Below are 23,161 nucleotides of genomic sequence, written 5' to 3' on the forward strand. Positions count from 1 at the left end.
CACTCATACTGGATCAAGATGACCAGGACCATCCACCCGTGGAGGATGAAGGGCTTGGTGACGGGGCAAGTGATGTGGAGGAGGAGGAGGCTGTGGAGGACATGCGGAGTCGGCTCATACGCAACTTCTTTGCTTAGTGGTGAGTTCCAGTGTCTGAGTGTGCACGCATTGGGCCGTGTGTGGCATGTGTTGCAATGTGTGTGTCCATCTGCATGTCTGCCAAGTGAGTCAGTGGTGTGTATTGAAGTGTCACTCAAGTGATGGCGCAATGGAAGGATGTTGTCTGAGGGTCATCATTGTCACCTGTCATGTTAACAACATGATACGTGTTAAGTACATGCTTGCGGATGTGCTCCTTTGTGCTGAATCCTTGTGTGTCTCTCTTCCACAGGTCCATGTGCATGCTGTCTGCTGGTGGCATTGTTGTGCTCCTGCTACTCCTCATGAACACAGCGACATGTGCTGATTCAGCGTCACATGCACGGGCAAGTGTTGAAATCTCCTCAGGGTAAGGGATGCCTCACGTCGTTTTGGGTGTGTGAATTGTTTGTAGTCTGTGTGCACTTCTCCGGTTCATGTGTGTTCCATTTGCATACATGGTGATCCTACATGGGGAACATGACATGGGGCAGGCTTCACCTGGAGCCATGCTCAGACTTGGTGACTGTCATGTGGCAGGGGATTGGGGATTGTGATGAGGCCATCATTGTGTGTAACACTGGCCTCGGAAACATACAGGTTGCACCGGGTTGACATGGTGTGTGATTGCCCCATCAGGGCCTCAATGGTGTATAGCGGCCTCTCCGTGGCAGCAGGGGGTGTTTAGCTGTTATCCGTCACTTGTGTGCCAGGTCAATGGGATGCCAGCATCTGTGTTGCAATGGGGGGTGCCAGTGTTGCTCCCACATGTACATCCACATGACCTGTGTATGTGTTGACAGAGTATCATTGTCATTCCAACACACATGACTAATAAATTTGTCCCTCTGTCTCCAAGGTGCCTCTTCCCTGTCAATGGTGCCCTGTTGCCACTGTGCGTGCCGCAGGTCTGGCATAGTTTTCATAGGTGGTGCATATGTGTCTATGTGTAGAGTGACAAGATGCTAGGGGTTTGTCAGGGAGTGGGAACTGTATTATGCACAAGATGCACAGTTCCATCCACCTCAAGGCAAGAGAGACCATCCCCCAGGGAAACTACAACATCTGTGTAGAATCCTACCCTGCAGTCTACGGACATGTGCCTCACGACTCCCATGGTACTTGTCCATATCCGGAGTGCATCTGCACAGCTCTGCTACTGCGTCGGGCAACCAGGCCACATCAACGTCCTAACGGGATGGGGGGAATGTTTCACAGCCAGCTGCAGGATGACCTTCTAGATCCACGCCCACACTCATGATGCAGCCCACAACCCCAACACAACCATGTGGCACAGTGATCCTAAACTGCATTCTGGCATCTCCATGCATCCAACCTTGGCCTAGCCACCATTCTCAACATCCGCCTGACGCAAGCATGCTGCACATTGTAGGGACACATGTCTAGACATACCTGGGAGCGGCAAGCCAGGTCACTCCACATGATCCCTGACCTCTGCGCATGACTGTTGCTCCCCTGAATGTGTCTGTAGCCACAGTTGTGCGGGAACCACTCAGCTGGTTGGGCCCAGCACAGGTGAGTTTGGTACTCCATGTCTGTATCAGATGAGACATTGGGACCCATGTGTGTCCTGGGCAAGACTGCGACCCCACGGTTTGGATGGTTGGAGTTAATTCTGAGATCAGGCATGCTTTGACTGTACGACACACACATGTATTGTAATAATGTAGAATCACGGCATCATCTTGTAAGTGTGATTAATTTATTTGTGGTGGGGTACGGGTTTGTGGGGATGACAAGAGGTGCACAGCGGGAGTGTAGAATCCAAAGTTCACTGGGGGAGTTGGTATCCTTGTCGTAGCAAAATGTCAGAGTCCATGCCACAGTCTTCGTCAACATAGGTCAGACAGTGACCAGCAAGTCCATGTGGCAGAGAATGTCATGTGCTGCTATTGGGCCAGAGGGCCAGGTGCCAGGCCAGGTGACCTGGGAGATGGTGATGTTCTGCTGACTCTCACAGTCTTTTTCGTGGACGACCCACCTTCCTGCGGGGACCCTCGGAAGCAGTCCGTGACGATGTCTGTGACGCTCCGTCGGATGAATCCTCCTCCTCCTGATCCCTCCCTGTGTCTGGTAATGGCCTTCGCCTGGTGCCACAGGGAGGGTTGCCCATGTTGTCGGCAATCCGACGGAGTACACCGGTCATTTGGGTTTGCACCGCCACGAGCTCAGCCTGTCTATCCTCCATCCTTCCTTGGTGTTGCAGTTGACAGGCATGTTGCTGGGACTGCAGGGTCTTCATCTCCTGGAGGGTCCCCTTGATGTCATTGAGGGTGGACGCAATCTGGTCCATGCCCCTGGTGTCACGCCGGTATGTATCCAGGATGTTGCTGACCTGGGACACTACCGGGTCCTGAGCTGCCTGGTCAGGTTCGCGCCTCCGCCGTCCTCCACTCCCGCCACCCCTGCCCACGTGCACCTGGCCTGCCGTTGTGGGTGCATCGGGTCTCCGGGACCCCTGAGGGATGGCATCTGCGTTGCCGCCTGCCTCCTCCTGGGTGCCCGGAGGACCGTGTCCCTCCTGGGCAGACTGGCTGGGTGGTCGTGTGCGGGCAGGGCTCCTGGACGTCTCCTGGGATGTGGCAGGAATGGGGGTGGTGGTTGGCACAGTTGTACCTGACGCAGGTGCTGCAGGTGGTTGGACACCAGAGGGGCCAGGTTGGTCTGGGTCATCCACGGAGTGGTGAGAGTCATCGCTGGCGGTGGGGTCATCATCCCGCGGAGCCTGGTCCTGTGTGACTTCCCCCCCAGTGTTGGGGGGTGTTCGTCGACGTTGACCTGTGTGTGAGAGAGACAATGTTAACAGTGTCACATGTGGCATCCATGTTGCATGCATTTCTGATTTGGCACTCTTCCTCTGGGTAGTTGGATCTGTCCTGCATTCCTCTCACAGTGCACTTGTGCATGGCTATGTCCCTTGGCCACAGCTGTCAGGGCTTTACGCATGTGTGAGACACAATCTTAGTTGATGCATCTATTTGGGTACACAGTCAGCAGTGTGGTGTGCGGGCGTAGCGAGCCATGCAGAGGCGCCTTACGTGTTGCACTGTACGTGGCCAAATGGTGTTTTGGCAAGGCAATTTGATGTTGCAGGTAGGGGACTGAAGCATTTGTGACAGGGTTCTTACCGACACGGTGGGTGGGTATACTGGGTGTGTGGTTAGGTCTGTGCCTGCAGCACGGATGGACTCGTGCACAGATTGACACATGGACCGGTCTTCATCTACGGAAGGGGGGGTTGAGGCACTGCCAGACCTGGTCTGCATGCACACAGTCCACCGGCTGACGAGTGGACATGGCCACACCACCCAAGGGTGATTTAGTCTCCCTGTGTCTCCCTTCCTCCCTCCCTCTGTCACCCTCCTCCCTCCCTCTGTCGGTCTCCCTCTGTCACCCTACTCCCTCCCTCTGTCTGTCTCCCTGTGTCCCCCCTCTGTCTCCTTCCCTCTCATTCCCCCTCTCCCTCCCTCTCTTTGTCACTCTCTGTCACCTCAGGCCAGCTTCCTGGGCACACACAGTTAGCCGGTCTTTGAATGGCCATTGGCTTGTTCATGTGAGTTAGTCCCTGTTCTCCGGGCACCCATTGGGCAGTGTGTCTGAGTGTAGGCTGCTGCTGTGGCGGTGTGTGCTGAGACTCTATCAGAGCGATGCATCTTCATTGTCTGCTGTTATGTGCAAATTGTGCCTTCAGACCCATGGCATCCTGCATGGCAGCCATCATTTGCAGGCAAGACAGTACTGTGTGGGTACACACAGTTTGTATGGCTGTGCCCTGGGCCATATGGGCTGAGGGCATTGTTGTGTGCTTGTGAGTTGCTCAATGTTAGTTTTGCTGCCCCCACTCCCAGCATCGACCACATCCTGTGTTGTGTTGGTGTTTTGTGTGGCCTGTGACTTGGCATGGCCCTGATTGATGCATGGGGCATGGAGGTGCCAGTGGCATGTGTGTGTTTGTGGAGTGTTGTTGTGTCCGGTGGTGGCTTGGGGGGGGTGGCATGCATGATTGATTGTGTATGGCATCCCCCCCATGTGAGGTGAGTTGTTTGTGTACTCACCAGGGTCTGGGAGTCCTGGCAGTCCGTGTAGTCCCTCCACCGCCAGCGTGGACATCACCTTCTCCTCCCAGGGATGGTATTGTACCGGTCTGGGGGGCGGCCCTCCTCCAGTGATGTTCCCCTGGTTGTGATTGTCAGTCATCTTCCTCTTGACCGTCCTCCGCAGATCGTACCACCTGGATTGGCACTCGTGCCTGGTCCTTCTGGTTGTCCCAACAGCATTCACAGAATCGACGATCCTCTGCCACATGGCGGTTTTTTCGGATATGCTGGTCTGTCTGACCAATGTCCCAAAGAGCTGTGGCTCGACTCTGAGGATTTCGTCGACAAGGATCTCCAGCTCCTCCTTTGTGAACTTTGGATTCTTGGTGGTGGACATGGCGTGGGGTGTGGTTGTGGGGGTGTGGGTGTGGATGGCTGTGGGTGTGTGGGTGTGGTAGTGGAGGTGTGTGTGTGAATGTGATGAGGGGGTGTTTGTGTAGGTGGTTGTGTGAAGGTATGCAAGTGTGAGGTTCAAGTATGGTGGTGTGGGTCGTCTGTGGGCTCTGGCAGCAGTGGGTCTGTTGCAAAGGCTCATGGTTTGTGTGTGTGGTCCATTTTTATTGGTCCATTTGTGGGTGTGGCTGTGTTTGAAATTTGTGTGGGTGTGTTATGAGGAGTGATTGAGTTTTGGGCCTCTGTTTGGCAGTTTGGCAGTTGCAGGTGAGTGTATGTGATGTTTGTGGGGTTGTTGGGCCTGTTTGGTGGTGTGGGGAAACTCTACTTGACTCTCCTTGTGTAAATATGGTTTGTCCGGGTTCAGTACGTGTTTTTTTGGCGTCAGTACGGTCCGTACATGCACTGGTGGGGGTGCGGTCCGTACATTCCCTGGTGGGGTGGTGGTTAGGTGCGTACATACACGGCTGGGGTGGGGGTTTGGTGCGTACATACACGGCTGGTGGTTCGGTGCGTACATACACGGCTGGGGGGGGTTCGGGGGCGTACATACACGGCTGGTGGTTCGGTGCGTACATACACGGCTGGGGGGGGGTTCGGGGGCGTACATACACGGGTGGGTGTTTGGTGCGTACATACACGGCTGGTGGTTCGGTGCGTACATACACGGCTGGGGGGGGGTTCGGGGGCGTACATACACGGGTGGGTGTTTGGTGCGTACATACACGGCTGGTGGTTCGGTGCGTACATACACGGCTGGGGTGGGGGTTTGGTGCGTACATACACGGCTGGTGGTTCGGTGCGTACATACACGGCTGGGGGGGGTTCGGGGGCGTACATACACGGCTGGTGGTTCGGTGCGTACATACACGGCTGGGGGGGGGTTCGGGGGCGTACATACACGGGTGGGTGTTTGGTGCGTACATACACGGCTGGTGGTTCGGTGCGTACATACACGGCTGGGGGGGGGTTCGGGGGCGTACATACACGGCTGGTGGTTCGGTGCGTACATACACGGCTGGGGGGGGGGTTCGGGGGCGTACATACATGGGTGGGTGTTTGGTGCGTACATACACGGCTGGTGGTTCGGTGCGTACATACACGGCTGGGGTGGGGGTTTGGTGCGTACATACACGGCTGGTGGTTCGGTGCGTACATACACGGCTGGGGGGGGTTCGGGGGCGTACATACACGGCTGGTGGTTCGGTGCGTACATACACGGCTGGGGGGGGTTCGGGGGCGTACATACACGGGTGGGTGTTTGGTGCGTACATACACGGCTGGTGGTTCGGTGCGTACATACACGGCTGGGGGGGGGATTCGGGGGCGTACATACACGGGTGGGTGTTTGGTGCGTACATACACGGCTGGTGGTTCGGTGCGTACATACACGGCTGGGGTGGGGGTTTGGTGCGTACATACACGGCTGGTGGTTCGGTGCGTACATACACGGCTGGGGGGGGGTTCGGGGGCGTACATACACGGCTGGTGGTTCGGTGCGTACATACACGGCTGGGGGGGGGTTCGGGGGCGTACATACACGGGTGGGTGTTTGGTGCGTACATACACGGCTGGTGGTTCGGTGCGTACATACACGGCTGGGGGGGGTTCGGGGGCGTACATACACGGGTGGGTGTTTGGTGCGTACATACACGGCTGGTGGTTCGGTCCGTACATACACGGCTGGGGGGGGTTCGGGGGCGTACATACACGGCTGGTGGTTCGGTGCGTACATACAGGGCTGGGGGGGGGGTTTGGTGCGTACATACACGGCTGGTGGTTCGGTGCGTACATACACGGCTGGGGGGGGTTCGGGGGCGTACATACACGGCTGGTGGTTCGGTGCGTACATACACGGCTGGGGGGGGTTCGGGGGCGTACATACACGGGTGGGTGTTTGGTGCGTACATACACGGGTGGGGGTTCGGGGCGTACATACGCGGGCGGGGGGTGGTGGGGTGTTCGGCGCGTATGCGGGCACATGTCTCCATGGTTGCTATGGGAGTTCGGTTCGGACGGTGTTTTTTGCGTACGGTTGTGAAATGGGGAGGACGGGAGGGATCGTACTTGCGCAGTCGGACTTTATTTTTCCGCACGGTGGGTTTCTCGCCCGGGGACGTGTCGGTGACTTTTCCCGACCCGAGGACGTGTGGGGAAATCTTCCCAATGCGATTCGTATGGACTTTTTTCCGTTCGAATCGTACTTGGCAGTTTGTACGCTACTTTGACGATTCGGACGGAAAAAAATCCGGATACGAGTCGGACGGGGAATTTTTTTACCGGATCGGAATTGGCACCACTGTGTTACTTGTTTGCTGGGATGTGGCTTGGTGTGGATGTTGGTGGGGTTCTCTTTCTGATAGCACAGTTAGCTCTCCATCAATGTCCACAGGATCATGGGCAGAAGCCTTACTTCTCACTCAGACCCTTGAGATCAAACAGTGCAGCAGGTTTGGTCACTGCATACTTCTCTTCGGCAGTTGCGACTGCCGAGCCGTGGGGCAGGTCCTACAGGATAGCAGATCTGTTAATTCTTGCAGGTTGCAGAGTTTGGTAACAGCAGGACAAATCCCTCCAGTCATGCTGCAGGGATGTCAAAAAGCACTCTGTTGCACAGGTTTGTAGATATTCATGCAGTTTGCTTCATGAACCACTCTGGGAGGACACGAGACCCCATACAGCTCAGGTCAGTGCCAGTTACACTGCCGGGGTAAATCAGATATTCTGGGTGCTCCACACACCTGAAATATGGCTGAGCTCCTCCTCGTGGACAGTCTCTCCTCCTGCTTGGACAGGGTACACGTGCAGTTGGGTCCCCCAAGGCAAGTGTACATGTCTATTTCCCATGCAGCGAACATTCCTGGTCCCATCATATACTTATTGTTATGCCATACCAAGGTGGCAACCATATGAATGCCATCTTGCAAGGACAGAAAATGTAATTCCAAGATGGCTTCCCACCACTATTGTTTTTTTTAATACCGATGCAATTCTACAACCATTTGCAAAGCCAGTAGTGACAGGGGTGGGAAGAGGGCAAATGTTAGAACAAGAGACGTGGGGGAGGAGAGAGAGAGAGACCCAACAAGAACAGTATTCAGTAACAGCAACAGAGGGAGAGGGAGAGAGCAAACCGGAAGCAGGCAGGAAACCAAAGATAACTGGATAGGTGTAGAACTGAGGGTGGCTGGGGAGTAGGAGGGTGGAGAAAACGAAACATGGGTGAGAGAAAGCAAGAGACAGAGGGTATGGAGAAAGAAAGTGAGAGAAAGAAAGAAAGAAAGAAAGAAAGAAAGAAAGAAAGAAAGAAAGAAAGAAAGAAAGAAAGAAAGAAAGAAAGAAAGAAAGAAAGAAAGAAAGAAAGAAAGAAAAAGGAAGGAGCAGGACAATTGAGTGCTAAAGTTCAAAAGGCACAGGAAAATACAAATAGAAATATAGTTCCCTGTTGTCAGCAATGGAAGGATATGATCAACCAGACCAAAGGCAGGGTGAAAGAACTCTAGGGTCTTGACAAATACAAGAATAGGGTGGAACATTAAACCAGAAGCAGGAATATGACAAAGATACGAAAGATATGCAATTCTGAGGAAGAAGCAAAGCTACTGTAGTTGAAGGACAGAGTGCTGGATACAATTTTGTCTATGACAGACCACAAAAATTAGAGATTTAGATTAAGTCATTTTCATCTATCAATTGTTCTAGTTGATGAGTCATCAGCATGGGCAGTGCAAGCACTGCTTACAGATGTCACTGTAACCCCGGCACGGCTGCCTAGTCAGAATATGAAGTATTTACAAGGGTTTCCACAGAGATTCCATGGAAAGTGCAGTCCCAAGACATACTGGTAATGTCAAAGCTCTTAAGCTCACCTAAGCCTAACATGGTCCATTCCAAGACTGCCTACACTGCTTGCAAGCCAGATCCAAAATGGAATCCCCTTTTAAGGGGATTCCATTTGGGATTGCGTTTGGTGTTGACGATAGACCAGAGGTGCAACTAGACTCAAACTTCGGGGGGGGGGGAGGCTAACACATGGATTAGTCGAGACAGAGACATCATAAGAGCCGAATCAAAATTACTTGTGGGGGGCTCCCTTTGCTTTTTCGATGTGGTGCGTAAGACACCGAGTCATTCTTTGAGACTACAAGTGGCACATAGTGCATTTTAAAGCACACAGAGTCAGTAACATTATTCTCGGCATAATATGATTTTGGGGCTCTCAAGGAATTTTTAGCACAATGTTCTATTTTAATATACATTAGGCAGGCCAGTAAACCTGGTGTAATGTGAAACACCAGATTTTAATTTACATCACAATCTTTGACAAAACATACTCTCCAAATACTCTGGGCCAGTGGTGTCAACCTAAGTAGTCTTAAACAAATCTTTTATTTACAAGATATGCCACCATCTATCCACCAAAGAAAGGTTTGAAAAATCGGAAGCAAATATTGCAGTTTAAGCATGTTTATTTAGTTACTGCTATGTTCATGCTTCATTTACCTGCACACAATACTTGTATGTTATTTTCTGAATATGATATTAGTATAGTAAATAGCTTTGTAACTGTTTGGGGGAAGCTACCACATATCCTAGCTCTATAGCACAAAGAATGTTGAATATATATTATTTGGGACTTTGTGACAATTCCGACCAAATATTTTTGAATTTGAAATGCTTAGGTAGTCATTTAGCAAGAAACACAACCTATGTGTGATAAGATTTTCTCTAATAACACATATTAAGGATAGCAACTGAGCACCCCAGCTTGATTATAGATGATACCCCCCACATCACAGATGGGTGTCAATCTGGAATTACCAAGGATGGGAGATGTTGACCTAGTTTTCCATTTGGCACTCATCACACTGCACACAGAAGCCCCATGTCTAAGTGAAAGGATCAGAAAATAAACAGAGCTTTAAAAGTCTTATGTATTTTTTACATTTCAGTCCTTCTGCCTAGCAACTTGGCAGCAAATATGAAGCTGTTGTGCAGCTAAACATGGGTAAAGGGATCAACCTTTGATGCCACTACAGCTATGCTGCCATTTTAGTCACTAAATGCCATGGCAGCTCAGGGCTGACATTCAAACCTGCAACATACCCCTGAACACAAATGGGAGCAGATTATTAAATAGCAATAACATTCATGAAAATAATTTGCAACAGTGCTTGAAAAATGAGAATATATTTACTGATAAAAATGTTTGCAGATTTCTGTTGAATTCTTCTGTGAAGCAAATGAGGTTTGAAATAAATACTTCTTGGGATGGAAGCTTAATAGCAGTATGACAAAGTAATCCCAGAAAGAACTTTGGATGCATGAGTCTTTTCTCTAATAAGAACGATGGGGCTAAATTAGAATGTACCTAATTCTGAATGACTAACCATTGCTCCACAGCACACAACATAATTAAGATATCTTCAAGTGCTGTGATTTAAAAAAGCAACATGATTGATGCCCTTCTGTACTTTTGAGACTTTTATTTCTAGGGGTTCTAGTATACAACACATTGTAAACTTAGATTTGCTTGAAAACTGTTTAAGTTAAATATATACATTTGTGTTCTACATTACACAGGCTACAGGATATTTTATAGTTTTGCGGGATTGGGTTAGCCCTTTTATTGATCCCAGAATAATGAAAAGGTAAGATGCCTTTGTTGGAATTCAAATTCAAATCCATGTCTGGCGGGCTTTGTAGTTGGTTGAGTGACTGCAGGTTCAAGCCAGGCTCGAGACAGATGCCTTGCTCTGGCTTACCTTGAGGTCCTCTTAGACCATTAGGAACAAAACGAGCCAAGTTTGCTTGAGGCTTTTCACTGCCACTCACACTCTAACCTCATGTAGTAAAAATTAAAAACAAAGCATTGACCTGTGATGTAAAACAGGAGGAAGTAATAGCCATCTAGTGTCTGAAACTCACAATGAGAAACCAGAAAAAACGAGTTCAATCCCAGTTTCCTCGCTTGACTAAACTGGGTGATCCTAGGCAATATTTAATTTCACCATACCTCTTTTTATTATTGCACATGGCAGCACCTTGAAATACGTGAGCACTGTATAAAAATGTCTTGCATTTGATTTAAAAGTCTATAATGCTTCTAGGTGTATAATAGGAACCTAGGTCACATTTATGGTGCACTTGACATCTCTCTTGCCTCTTAGTGGCTTATATATGGGATTTTGGCATATGGCAATGCAACATGACACCTTGCTGTGCTGCCCTATGCCAAAGTGAAAGGGCAGGAATGCATCATATTTTTGCAATATGGTGCATTCCTTTCCTTTCACGCTGCGCTGGTGCAGTTTCTGCAGCCTAGCACCAACGCAGGCCCACTTGCACCATGGAGTGAGTGTGCCTCCATTGCATGCAGGGTTGTTTTTGTGCAGGAAGGGGCACAGCTTGCACAAAACAATGCTAATATGTGTTTTCCTTTTCATATAATGCAGAACACATAGAACGACGAAACAATGAGGAGAAATTAACATATTTCTCCTTGTTATGCATCTTTTTGTGAAGCATATGGATTGGGCGCTTCCCAGGTTTACATGACTGTGTAAATCTGGGGTAGCATCAAAGTCCGTTGGTGCTGCTTGGGAAAACCCATTGCGACACCCATAGAACATCTCCGGGGGGCTGAGTAAGGCGACGCAGCGATTTGCGCTGCATCATCTTAATCATGATTTATGAGGCCACTCAAAGCCATGCAAGTAACTTTGCGTGGCATCAAAATTGAAATGAGGGCTACTCATCCAAAGTATGTATAGCAGGGTGATGGAGTGCGTTACATCACACACATATTATACAGAGACAATTACTCTCATTAAATGTGAAAGTCAATGTATAGGAAATGTTACTAAAGACATTAAGGGCTACAAGGTGTAAGAGTCAGATGTCATCCATACTGGTAGGCAGTGGCGTAGTGTGAACGGGTGCCACAGGGGTGGTTGCCCAGGTGCAATATTCTTAGGGGTGCAAACTTTTCAAAGAAAAAAATACTTTGTGGTGGAAGGGACTCGAGTCACGTCAGTGCTGTTGTCTGCAAGTGCAGGTTATGTTCTCTTGCACACCTAAACTCACAGAAGGGCTGCACAGAGCCATCATGCATATCTCATGGCCTCGGGGTAAGTGGCAGCTGCTTGTGCTGTTTCCAGGTGGCATGAGAGCAGCGCCGCCCAGTGGCACAACAGTGAAATGTCTTTTGTGGTACCACGGAGCAGTAGAAGGAATTTGTTTCTGCTTTTTAACAGGTAGAAGGAGCATTTTAAGCCCGAGTTCCACACTTGCTGTCTGACGTCATGTGTCGTTTTGGGATGGTGGGTTGAGATACCCGGGGGTGTGGCATCCATTCATTCTTTCATCCATTATTCAGCCTTTCACCATTCATTCTGTCCTTCCATCCGTGTGCCCATCCATATCCAAACCTATTCAACCATTTCCAAACCTATCCATCATCTATCCTTCCATTCATCATTTCACACATCCACCCTTTTACTCATTCATCCATCATCCATCCATCCTTTCATCCATCCATCCATTTACTCATCCATCCAACCGTTTATCCCCTTACCCATCCAGCCACCCTTTCACTTACTCATTTATCCACCCAGTCACTCATCCATCCATTCACCATTTCACTCATCCATTCATCCTTTCTTCCAGCTCTTCACCCTCCCTTTCACTCATCTATGCATTCTTTCACTAATCCATCCTTACATCCTTCTTTTCACTCATCCATACACCCATTCGTCCATCCATCCTGTTAATCATCCATCTATACTTTCACTCATCCATCTATCCTCCCGTTCTCTCTCCATCCTCCTTTCACTTAGCCATCCTTTCACCCATCCATACACCCAACAATTGATTCACTCATCAACTCATGCATCCATCCGCCCATCCTTTCTCTCATCCAACCACCCTTTCACTCGCCCATCATCCACCCTTTCACTCATCAATACACTCTTTTACCCATTTATCCACACTTTTACCCATCCATTCACCCTTTTGTCCATCCATTCACCCTTTTGTCCATCCATCCATCCATCCACCCTTTTACCTCATCCTTTCATTCATCCATCCACCCTTTTACCCATCCATCCAGCCTTTTACCCATCCATTCAGGCTCTTGCCCATCCATCCACCCTTTTATCCATACATCCACCATTCCACCCATACATCCACCATTCCACCCATACATCTATTTATTTTCCCTTTCTCTCATGCATCCTTCCACCCACTCACCCATCCATCCTTTCTCTCATCCATCCATTCACCCTTTTCTAATCCATTCATCCCGTCACTAATCCATCCAGCCATTCACCAATTGCTTCACTTACTTACTCTTTCACCTTTTGACATTAATTATGAGCTGTACCTTTGTCTGCAGAGTTTTAGACGGAAGAGTCCCATCAAGAACTTCACCCTTGCTGTTGTTCCAAAGCAAGGCTGGGGCGGGGGAGCGTTCTCTATGCCCCTGCACATAGGCAATCTGAAACCTTGGAAGTCATGAGTCATGCATGATGCACAGTGCCAGGACATAAGGTGACTGTGAAATGGTGTTGTTTCCATGGCTTTAAGTGGGTTGAAATAACTTGGGGATCTCTCCAAATGGCGTGTTCGATGTAATTAAGGGCATGGCATAAAACACGGTAGCTAAAAATCTGTGCTTAGCATAGTGTGCTGCCCGACTGGTTTTCTGCTACTTCTGTTATTCCATCCAGATATATAATACATCACACCTACAACAAGCCAGGACCATTGGCTTTGTCAATGGTTGTTAGTTTCATAAAATATAAAAGCAGCAACTATGGCTTCTTTGTATATAATATTGAAAATGCTTCAGTTCTAAAATGAAGAGGCTGTGAAAGACCCATAACCCCTTCTCTTTAACTTCTTTCGCCGGCTTCTTTACATGAACTGGATTTTGTACATTTCTTTCATTTCATGAGGTGCAAAATTTGTCTTTGTGTACTATTAAAACAGAATGCCCTGTGCTAGACCAAGGCAGGAGGAGGCCCAGCACATGCTGTAACAGCCCAGACTGGCCTACTGTCATTCTGTGCGTGACAATCAGCAGCATACAGAATGACAATGGGTGGGGTGGGGCTGCTATTGGGCTCAGAGGATGAGTGTAAGGTGGCTCCATCAGGGTACTGAGGCTTCTCGCAGGGAAACAGTACTGTTCACAATGCCCAAAATTACTGACAAAAGGCGTCCGTAAAAGATATCATCAAAGACAATGGAGTTGAGGTCCAAATCACGGACGGCCCTTGAAATTTACGGACAGTTGGTCACCCTACCTGAAGGTCAGGCTGGCAGGCACCAACTCCAGCCCAGGCAGCCCAGCCGACTGCGGCTGATGGGGTGGGGAGGGGGGCTGAAGCCCCCCGTGGCCAATGGGTGTTCCACGCCTGCAAGAAACTCCCTGTCAGGCGATACGGGTGCACCCAAGGAAGATAATCCACGTAATTAACAAGGTTGCGTGATCGGCAACGTTGATGAAAGATCTTTGTCACACTCCACAGCTAATGAAATACTTGGGATCCCTCCCAGCCTACCACACGTGTGAGGCAGACCAATAGGGGGAAGTGACAGGGATTTCCTGAAACTCTAGATGTGGGTTACCGAGAGCTACTGCTAGCTGTAAGGTAGTGGGCCCCTCCCCCATTGAACCTTCATCTATCTTCCACCCAATCTATATCAGAATCGCGTGGCAAATGCCACCCACCATTTCTGTCATGGAGGGTGTTTGAAGGGCTGCTGGCACTGCAGAGGGTGAGATGGAGAACATGCCATCTGTTTGACACTATCCCATTCTCTGCCAATGCCCTTCTAATCGGCAGTCAGCGGCAGGCTACTGGGTTCCTCTGCCAAAGCTCTAAATGAGAGCCTGTGTGACAAGGACAGGAAGCCACATAGAAATATGGATGGCCTTTTGCTAAATAAAGAAGCTGAGCTTCATGCAAGTTATATTTAATCATTAAAAACTTGGATTAGATAAAAAATATTGAATTTATAAGCATTCTATTGATTTGCTTAAACTGAAACCTGGTTTAAAATGATGTACTATCTGAAGTGAGGTAAGTGTAGTTTTGTTATTAATTATATCTATTTTAGTTCATGGCGTGCAATTGGCTCAAATAAATATGCATTGTCTAAAACACGTTATCTTTTTAGGTTTAAGTGTGGTAAACTTGCCCTTCATTTCTATTCCCCATAATTAAATTTAGTGAAACCGCTCAAAATGCGTTTGCACATTTATTTATAGTTGATTTACCAAAGTATCGGCTTTGACAGCCTCAGAATAAAGTGGGTCTTTTGCAAAGACGAGCATAAGTAACTGAGGCCTGGACGACAGGCCTCTATTACTCCAGAAACAAAATATCAGAGCCAGCAAAATGGGGAGCACCCAGCAAAACATTGGATTTCAGTTCTTGCAAACATGAACCTGCAGCAGATGACTGACTGGAGCAAAGAAAATCATTCAAATCAATACTGTCCAGCAAAGGTCCAGAGGCCCAGATCTATGTCAGGTTTTCAAGATATCCTTATAGTATAAATTGACATACAATGATTCTCAACACATAGGATCAGGTTAAACTGAAAATCTCCCATACATCCCATACATCCCATACATCCCATACATCTGGCCATCCTTGACTGCCCTGTTTTAAATTGAAAAGGAATAAAAGCATTTTAACTTTGATTATTTAAAAATATATTGTGATCTGATATTTACATACATAATTGAAAGCATACATCTTTAGCATATTAATTACCCACTTCATGATATATAAAATCGGCTCAACAAACATATTTTACTCATTATTTAGCTTAAACCCGAACTTCATGGTTTGACTTGCAGATAACCTTTTTTCTCAACAGCACAAGATATGACTTGTAAGGCATACATTAAGTGTTTATTTACCTTTGTAACTATGGATGTCAACTTAACAAGTTTTTTAATTACTAATAAGGGTGCTGTTTCCATTATATAAATACAAGTTGAGGGGTGGAGCCGAACACCTGGGTAAATTGGCGGCTCCTTAGTAGAAACCGGGCTCTCTCCTACATTTTGGACAGGGTACCTCCACCTGTAAATGGAGGACCCACCACCATAAGGCCCTTCTCCATCACTGGGAGCCACAGAAACCAACCGTGGCATTGTAACGGAGCAAGGCTGAATCCACCAGCGCATGGACCGGTGCTCAGCAGGCACTTCATGGACACGGGCCGATCCCATGACATTTCTTCACTTCACCAGCCCCAGCACAGCTCCACGGGACAAACGGCCGACGCCCTGGACTGGCAGGGTTCTAACCCACCAGAAGGGTGGGGAGTGCCCTAACAACGTGAGGACTGGTATGGCACGCAGCCCGCAGAGGGTCAGAAGCAGCCTGGGACATGGCCGAAAGGTGAGGCCGCACGCTCATGGTTCAGACCATGGCACCACTCTACTGACTGATCCTCTCAGGTTCCTTTCCCGCAGCCTGCCTCCTCGACCTGATGGGTGGGCGCCTAACTGAGTGCCTGAGTCCTTGGGGTCAACCCACCTCTGCAGGGTGCATTTCCAAGGTGTTAAGAGCGGCAAGCATACACGGCAACAAGGTCTGCAATATTTCATATACACATCAGCGGAGAACCATTATCAACCAGCTCCTGCAATATTGCCTGGCAGAGACAAATTGAACCAGGTGGCCCAGAGAAGAACCTATGGCTAGGCACACCAGTACAGGTACAGGTCTGTGTTTTGCCCCTCCTCCGACTTCTGAACTTCCACTGCAGCCCAAAGGGGCCTCCAGGGATGTGCATTGCCCTGGACTACCACCTCAGAGGGCTATTAATACAGTAGTGTGTCCAGACCTCCCCAATGAGTGAGATTGGTTGTGGACACTCTGGAGTGGGGGTTTCAACAAGGGCTAGCTCCTGAAAAATCAACCCTGCCCCCAAGTAATGGGACCATGGGTCATACCCTCTGCCTTCAATACCCTGCACAGGAAGTGCACTTTGATATCTTTGAGGAGGACCTTGGTTTTCTTATCCCTGCTGACGCAACCATGTCAAAGCCTTCCAGGCAGCTCCTATTTACAGAAGCAGTGACAGGGAAACAGACCAAACCAGTAAAAGATGCAGATCCGCCACAAGACTCGGCCTTGAACGTCATCGTGATGGAATTCGGGACACTCAAGACCACATTCTCGGAGGTGGTAGAAAATACCTCCAAAACCTCTGCAGACATACAGAGTATCTGCCAGGATATTGCCTCCTATAATGCTAGACTGTGCATGCCTGAATCTAGACTAGGTCTGATTAATAACAGATTATCGTCCTTGAAAGTCTGGGAACAGACCTCTGGTACCTTCAAAAGAAGCTTGTGGAACTGGAAGATTGGTCTTACGGTGACAACCTTCGGATATCGGGGTAGCCGGAAATGATGAAGTGGGATGACATTATGGGCTTTTTAACCCGCTTTCAGCAGCCGACAATCACTAAACTTGACTTCAACCCATCCCTGGAGTTCCAAAGGGCCAATAGGATATGCCAGTGCTGACGACCACTTAGTGAAGGCCCGAGGCAGATTATTGCATGCTTCCTAAGACATCGATAGGCGAGGCAAGTGATTCAGGCAGAAAAAACAAACTGCCTTTTTTCTGTCAGATGGGCACAAGATATTCATATCACAAGGCTTTTCTCAGGAAACCTAGACCACCCGCAAACAATTTCTATAGCTTCACCCTCTACTCAAACAACTTAACATTCAGTACAGGCTCCTAGACCCGGCAATAATGTTAAAAACCCATGACAACAAGTTCCATGCCCGCGGCTAATCGGAAGTTTACCTGGACCCGGGCTCAATAGCTGATATGAACCTGGAACATACTGTCGGTGACATGGATAGCCAGCCCCTTAACACGGAGGCTGGCCTACTGGGTCCCCCATCAGATGGACGACAGCGGCTGGAAGAAGTCACCAGACTAGGGTCCGGAGGTACCAAGCCTCGCTTCACCCATAAAGAATCCCAACTGAGCGACAAATCATGTTCCCCCTTGAAGACTGCTGCTCCTGCAGACACTGCATCCCACCCATGATGCAACTGCAGAGGAAGGTCGGTATGACATGCAGCACAATATCATATAAGGTTGCAACCCCACACACACTGTAACCTTATACTCTACTCCTTCACCCACTACCCACACCAAGTGGCCTAATCCGTGGTGGCCTTCCTAGACTCCTACACACACTGATGTACCGAGAAGCCCCCAGTTGCTTTATCCCAACACCACGGTGCACCTCCTCTGGCCCGTCCAAAGTTAGCTTCCCTTTCTCGGACCTCAGGTCTCCCCACCACCTTCTCCCTTACCTTTCATACTGACATTAGGCACACTCACTCCCTAAACACCTTAACAGACACTGTCCATCGGTGGACGCATCGCAGAGGCACCATCTCACAGTGATCTTGCCTCAAATGGTCTCCCCCACTACATAAAACAGCAGAAGATTTTTAAATATCATAATATCTTTATTCAGTTAAAATAAACATAAAAGTACACAAAATAAAATCATACATAATACACACATATCATATATTCCCAAAAATTAAAATGTGGGCTATAAAAACAATAAGACTGGACAGTGCACAATATATAAAACATTCACATTCAAGATGGACATTGTTATCAAGATCATAGCTAATTCACAAATCCATTTTGTGCCTTGTACAAAAGTAACAATTAAAACTATGACAACAGACTTTTGAACCTACAAAATTAATAAAATCCATCCTTAGGCCTAAGGCTAGTCTTACTAAAACACAATAGATGATAACCAATAGCTCTTGAAGCAGTTCAAAACAATTGAAATGCATACATTTAAAGTGCAGCAATTTGAGCTAAAAGTACAAGGTGTCACACGTTTGGCCTACAAGCAGCAAAGAAAAGCTAACCACTAGGTGCCACAAGAATACAGAGTGACCCATTGGATTGAGCCAAATGTTTTCGCTCTTATGGATCAGCTCCAGTGCAAACAGTGAACACCACCACAGACAATCAGCGCAGTGCCACAATGGATTTTTAATTATAGCAGATCACTATGACCTGACATAGCTCTCCTACAGCAGACCCATCTATCTAATGTGGAAAGTCAAAACCTCTACCAGGAATGGGGGGTGAGGGGGAATACCACGCCCGTTAAACTGAACTGGGGTGGGTGAAACTCGATCCAAAAACTTCACCTAAGGTGGTATAGCCATATTGTTGGCTAAGCACCTTATGATGAAAACCCTCAAGATCCTTACAACCATTACACACTCGTTAATGCTTCTATACATGATCAAGGGCCACTTCTAGGCTCCAGAAATGCCCCGCCCGACTCCAAGAAAGCCACGTTTGCTGTTCTAGTCAGGATCATTCACCAGCAACCCAAGACAACACTTCTCCTGGAGGGCAATTGGACTCCTGCAGAGAGGGAAAGATTGTGTTCTTATCTGCATACCATCCTAGATCTCGATGCGAGGTTGATAGACTCCCCAGAACCTTTGGGCGGCTGGTAAGGCCACAATAATGGGAGTCTTAATGCGTGACACCTCCCAATGGAAGCATAAGCCTTGTGCAAACAGGTCCAAATTGAATCCACCCATGCCTCTCTCACAGACTCATACTCTCAATCCCATTCGCAGTCCACACTACAGACGTTGCTGCAAGCCAAATACGAGCACTACACATTGCATACTTGAAAAGCTGAAACAGCACTGTTTGAAATTAAACAAAGACAAAAAGAGAGTGGAGAGAAGGCTGGCCATCTTTTGGCAATGCAACTGCGACAGCACAACTCTTCCCGCATCATACCAGCCATCAGGTGGGATGCTGGACAACCTCTCACACACTACTTGATATCTGAAAGTCCTTCAAGACTTACTATGAAGGCCTTTACATCTCGGACACCACATGCACCCTTGACAGCATTGCAGCCTTCTTGGATTGATATGTGGCTCCACATCCCATGGCAGACTAGAGGCAGATATCACCCCTGAGGAAATCATTGAGACAATTGATGGCCTACCGAATGGCAGAGTACTTGGACTGGGTGGCTATCCATCCAAATACTACAAAATGCACAAGGACATTTTACCCCCCTTGCTCAGTAAGGTGTATACTGAAGACACACATCCACACACTACCAGCACTGAAGCTAACAGAGCCTCAATTACACTTATTTCTAAACCAGACTAAGACCCACTGAACTGTGCCAGCTACTGTCCAATATCTCTGCTGAATGTCTACACGGAAGTGCTGGCTAACCTTCTAGCAGACAGACTTAAACAAGTCATGCCGTTTCTTATACATAAGGACCTAGTTGGGTTGTTCCCCACTATACGTTGGCATTCTCCCCACTCTGACACAGTTCCTTTGGAGTGTTCGTCATGATAATGATGAACAGCTGGCGGCATCTTTTGTTGCCAAAAAACACGTTCGACAGGCTTGAATGGAGTTATCTGTTACCCTCTTGATCCCTTGTGCTATGTCCTACTTATTTGCTGTTTCATGCTTTTGGTTATGTAATACTATCTGTGGATGCTATGTAAACTCACTTTGTACCAACTTTATTACCCTCAATAAAGAAATGTAAAAAAAAAGAAAAACAAATCAGATTGTCAATTACATGAAAACACAAACTGAGTTCACATCCAAGTAAACATATTTATAAGATCTGCCATGGAATTTGTACTTTTAAAATTGCTGGTGAGATTTAATTTAGGAAATCTGTGTAAATTTGCAAGACTCAAAAATATTGTTATGTGATTGAATAGGATTTGAAATATAAATATACATATGGGGCAGATTGACTAACATGTTGCGTCTTGGGTGCAACAGTTATTTGGTGCAGCCATGATGCTTAGTGTTATTTTTGATTTAAAAAAGCCATGCAAATCCGACTTGCGTGGCTTTGTGTTAGGGAGACATTGTATGAATAGAGCATGGGCGTTCCCATGAATCCACCCATGGGTTTTGGTGCATTCTCAGATTTACGAAAGCTAGTAAACCTGGGAATGCATCACAGTGTTATGCCTCCCTTAACCAGGCGTGGCAGAGAGTATGCTTATTTCTCCTTGTTACTTCCTCTTAGTTGATATGGTGCATTTCTGCTATCTTCCTTTCATGCAACACAGCGCAGCAACTTTGCTTGCTGCCCTGTGTTACGTGAAATGTAAGTAAATCTGCCCCATCCTTTTCTGTATTATTGCACTTTAATGTACTTGATTTCAAAGGTAATTCAGGCATAGAATTATCTTGCTAGGTTGTGTATTTATCAATATTTTGAAAAACAATGTGTATTGTATATATTTTTATTCAGCAATTAATGTTTGATGCAGCATGACAAGTTATTGCTTTTGAGATTCTGCATATCATTTAGACTACTGTGCTAACCGCATATTGAACAGGAAGAACATTGCAAGAAAAATCCTATTTTGCTAGCATTTTAACAATTTTCTCTTTCCTTTGTTCAGTAAAATTTGTTTCATACCTCTCATGGATTTTTGGTGACAAAACTTCTCTCTATCCATTCCAATGCTAAAGTAGTGACATGGTGTGCGCAGAATAACGATGGATTGGGATTAAAAGGGTTGTGACGGGCTGCAAGAGCACCGCAGCCCCCAGATTTTTTTTTTAACTGTAAGTCTTCTGGGTCATTAAATGCATGACCCCAGGAAAGCATACCATTAATTTTGAAAGCAGTATGTACTGCTGCTGTATATTCTTCAGCTAGAGTGTGGGGACCCCTTGTGGTTAGTTCTATGGTTGCAATTTGTGGCTTGTAGAATGCTAAACAAAGACTAAACAGATGTTTATGGTTGTTTTGAAGACAAATGCTTTATTATGTGACATGGATTAACATTGATCATTGCTGTCTAGATATATGGAAGTACATTAGATTAGAGTTATTGACACATTTCTGGGTTTTTTATTGATAAAGCCATAAATCAGCATTATACATTTTGAAGTGATAAAGCCAATTGTAATAAAACCATACCATTTTATACTAACAAACCCACTGAAATTAACTACTTACAGTTATCTCAGGTAACTATTACACATGCCCTAAAATAACTGTAACTCGTGCACTCACCATGCACTGCTTATTACATTAGATATTACATAATTCATGGCATGTTCGCTGACACCATTGATAACGTCACTGCAACCTCTAAAATTACGTCATTGATGACAGCACTGTGCATGGTTGGGGCGCAAGCTTTGGTTAATTTAGGGCAGGAGTTATAGAGATTTGTGATAGCTATAATGGGGGAATTTCAGTTCTTTACTGGAAATCTAGATTTTAAAAAAAAGTTTACAAAAACAAAGTCTACAAACATAGCTGTGGCACCGAAGGATTATTTCACGTTCCTAAATTGGAGAGTTTTAGAATTCCAAGGCGACCGTCCATCACCACACTTCCCCATTATGTGTGCCTGTTTCAGGAGGCATAATATATGCAAAATATTTAGAGACTTGGCACAATTTCTGTTGTAAATAATTAGAACTGTGGAAACTGTAGATGGCTGCCCAGCTTAAAAAAAAAGAAGAAGCTTTAAACGGATGCTCGTGGCGCTGCCTTCCTCCCATGCACACGAGCAGGACTGTAATTCAGAAGTCTTTGAGGCTGTTACATTAATTCACTGAACTGGAATTTTAATGGACTCCAAATGTCATCTGACCAACAGACTCCGAGAGCTAACAAAACCTATTAGTCTGAATTGATGAGCAAAGGCCTGTTTTGAGAGGAGACGTGATTATGAATTTGCTTGACTTTCGCAGCCCATGTATTTGTGGCAAGCGTGAGCTTCAGGAAGACATGCAGTCATGTATGAAGAGCAAAGCCTTTTAATTCCTGGTGTTTTGTGTAGTGCTGTGAGTGACAGTCCCCGGCATCCTCAGTCGTGTACCACTTATTCTACTTTATTATGAATGCATGAGTGAATCAATGATAGTCAGTTCTAGCCAAAAGCACAGCAAGCCACTATGCGGCTATTTCCAAGTGCTCTACATTATAAAGCCTGATCCATATGCTTTTTTTTTATTTTTTATTTCAAAGTGTTTTATTTATTTTTATACAAGAACACAAAAGCAATTCTGTTACAAGGTTAGCCAGTCGCAGTTTATACAACAGTGTCCTGAGACATTATGAGGTGTTTGGTTTAGCTAAACCCACATAACGTTATTTACTGAAAATGAGAGAAAGGCAGACAGAAAAAGGCAGGAAAGAAAGCGGTGAAAAAAGGGATAGGAGACAGGCTCTGAGAGTTACATATCTTATTAATCACTTGTTAATCTGACATACATCTGACATACTGTGGAGAAATTGGAACCCATGTTGGCACACATGCAGGCCCGTGGGGGCTATATTCTTGAAAAGGGATGCCTCGTGTTCTTAAATTCAAAACGAGGAACTGTAATTAATTAATGTATTCATTCACATATTTTCATCATTCATGCCAAGGCGTAAAG

This window comes from Triturus cristatus, chromosome 2_1, assembly GCF_964204655.1.
Source record: "Triturus cristatus chromosome 2_1, aTriCri1.1, whole genome shotgun sequence".
Lineage (NCBI taxonomy): Eukaryota > Metazoa > Chordata > Amphibia > Caudata > Salamandridae > Triturus > Triturus cristatus.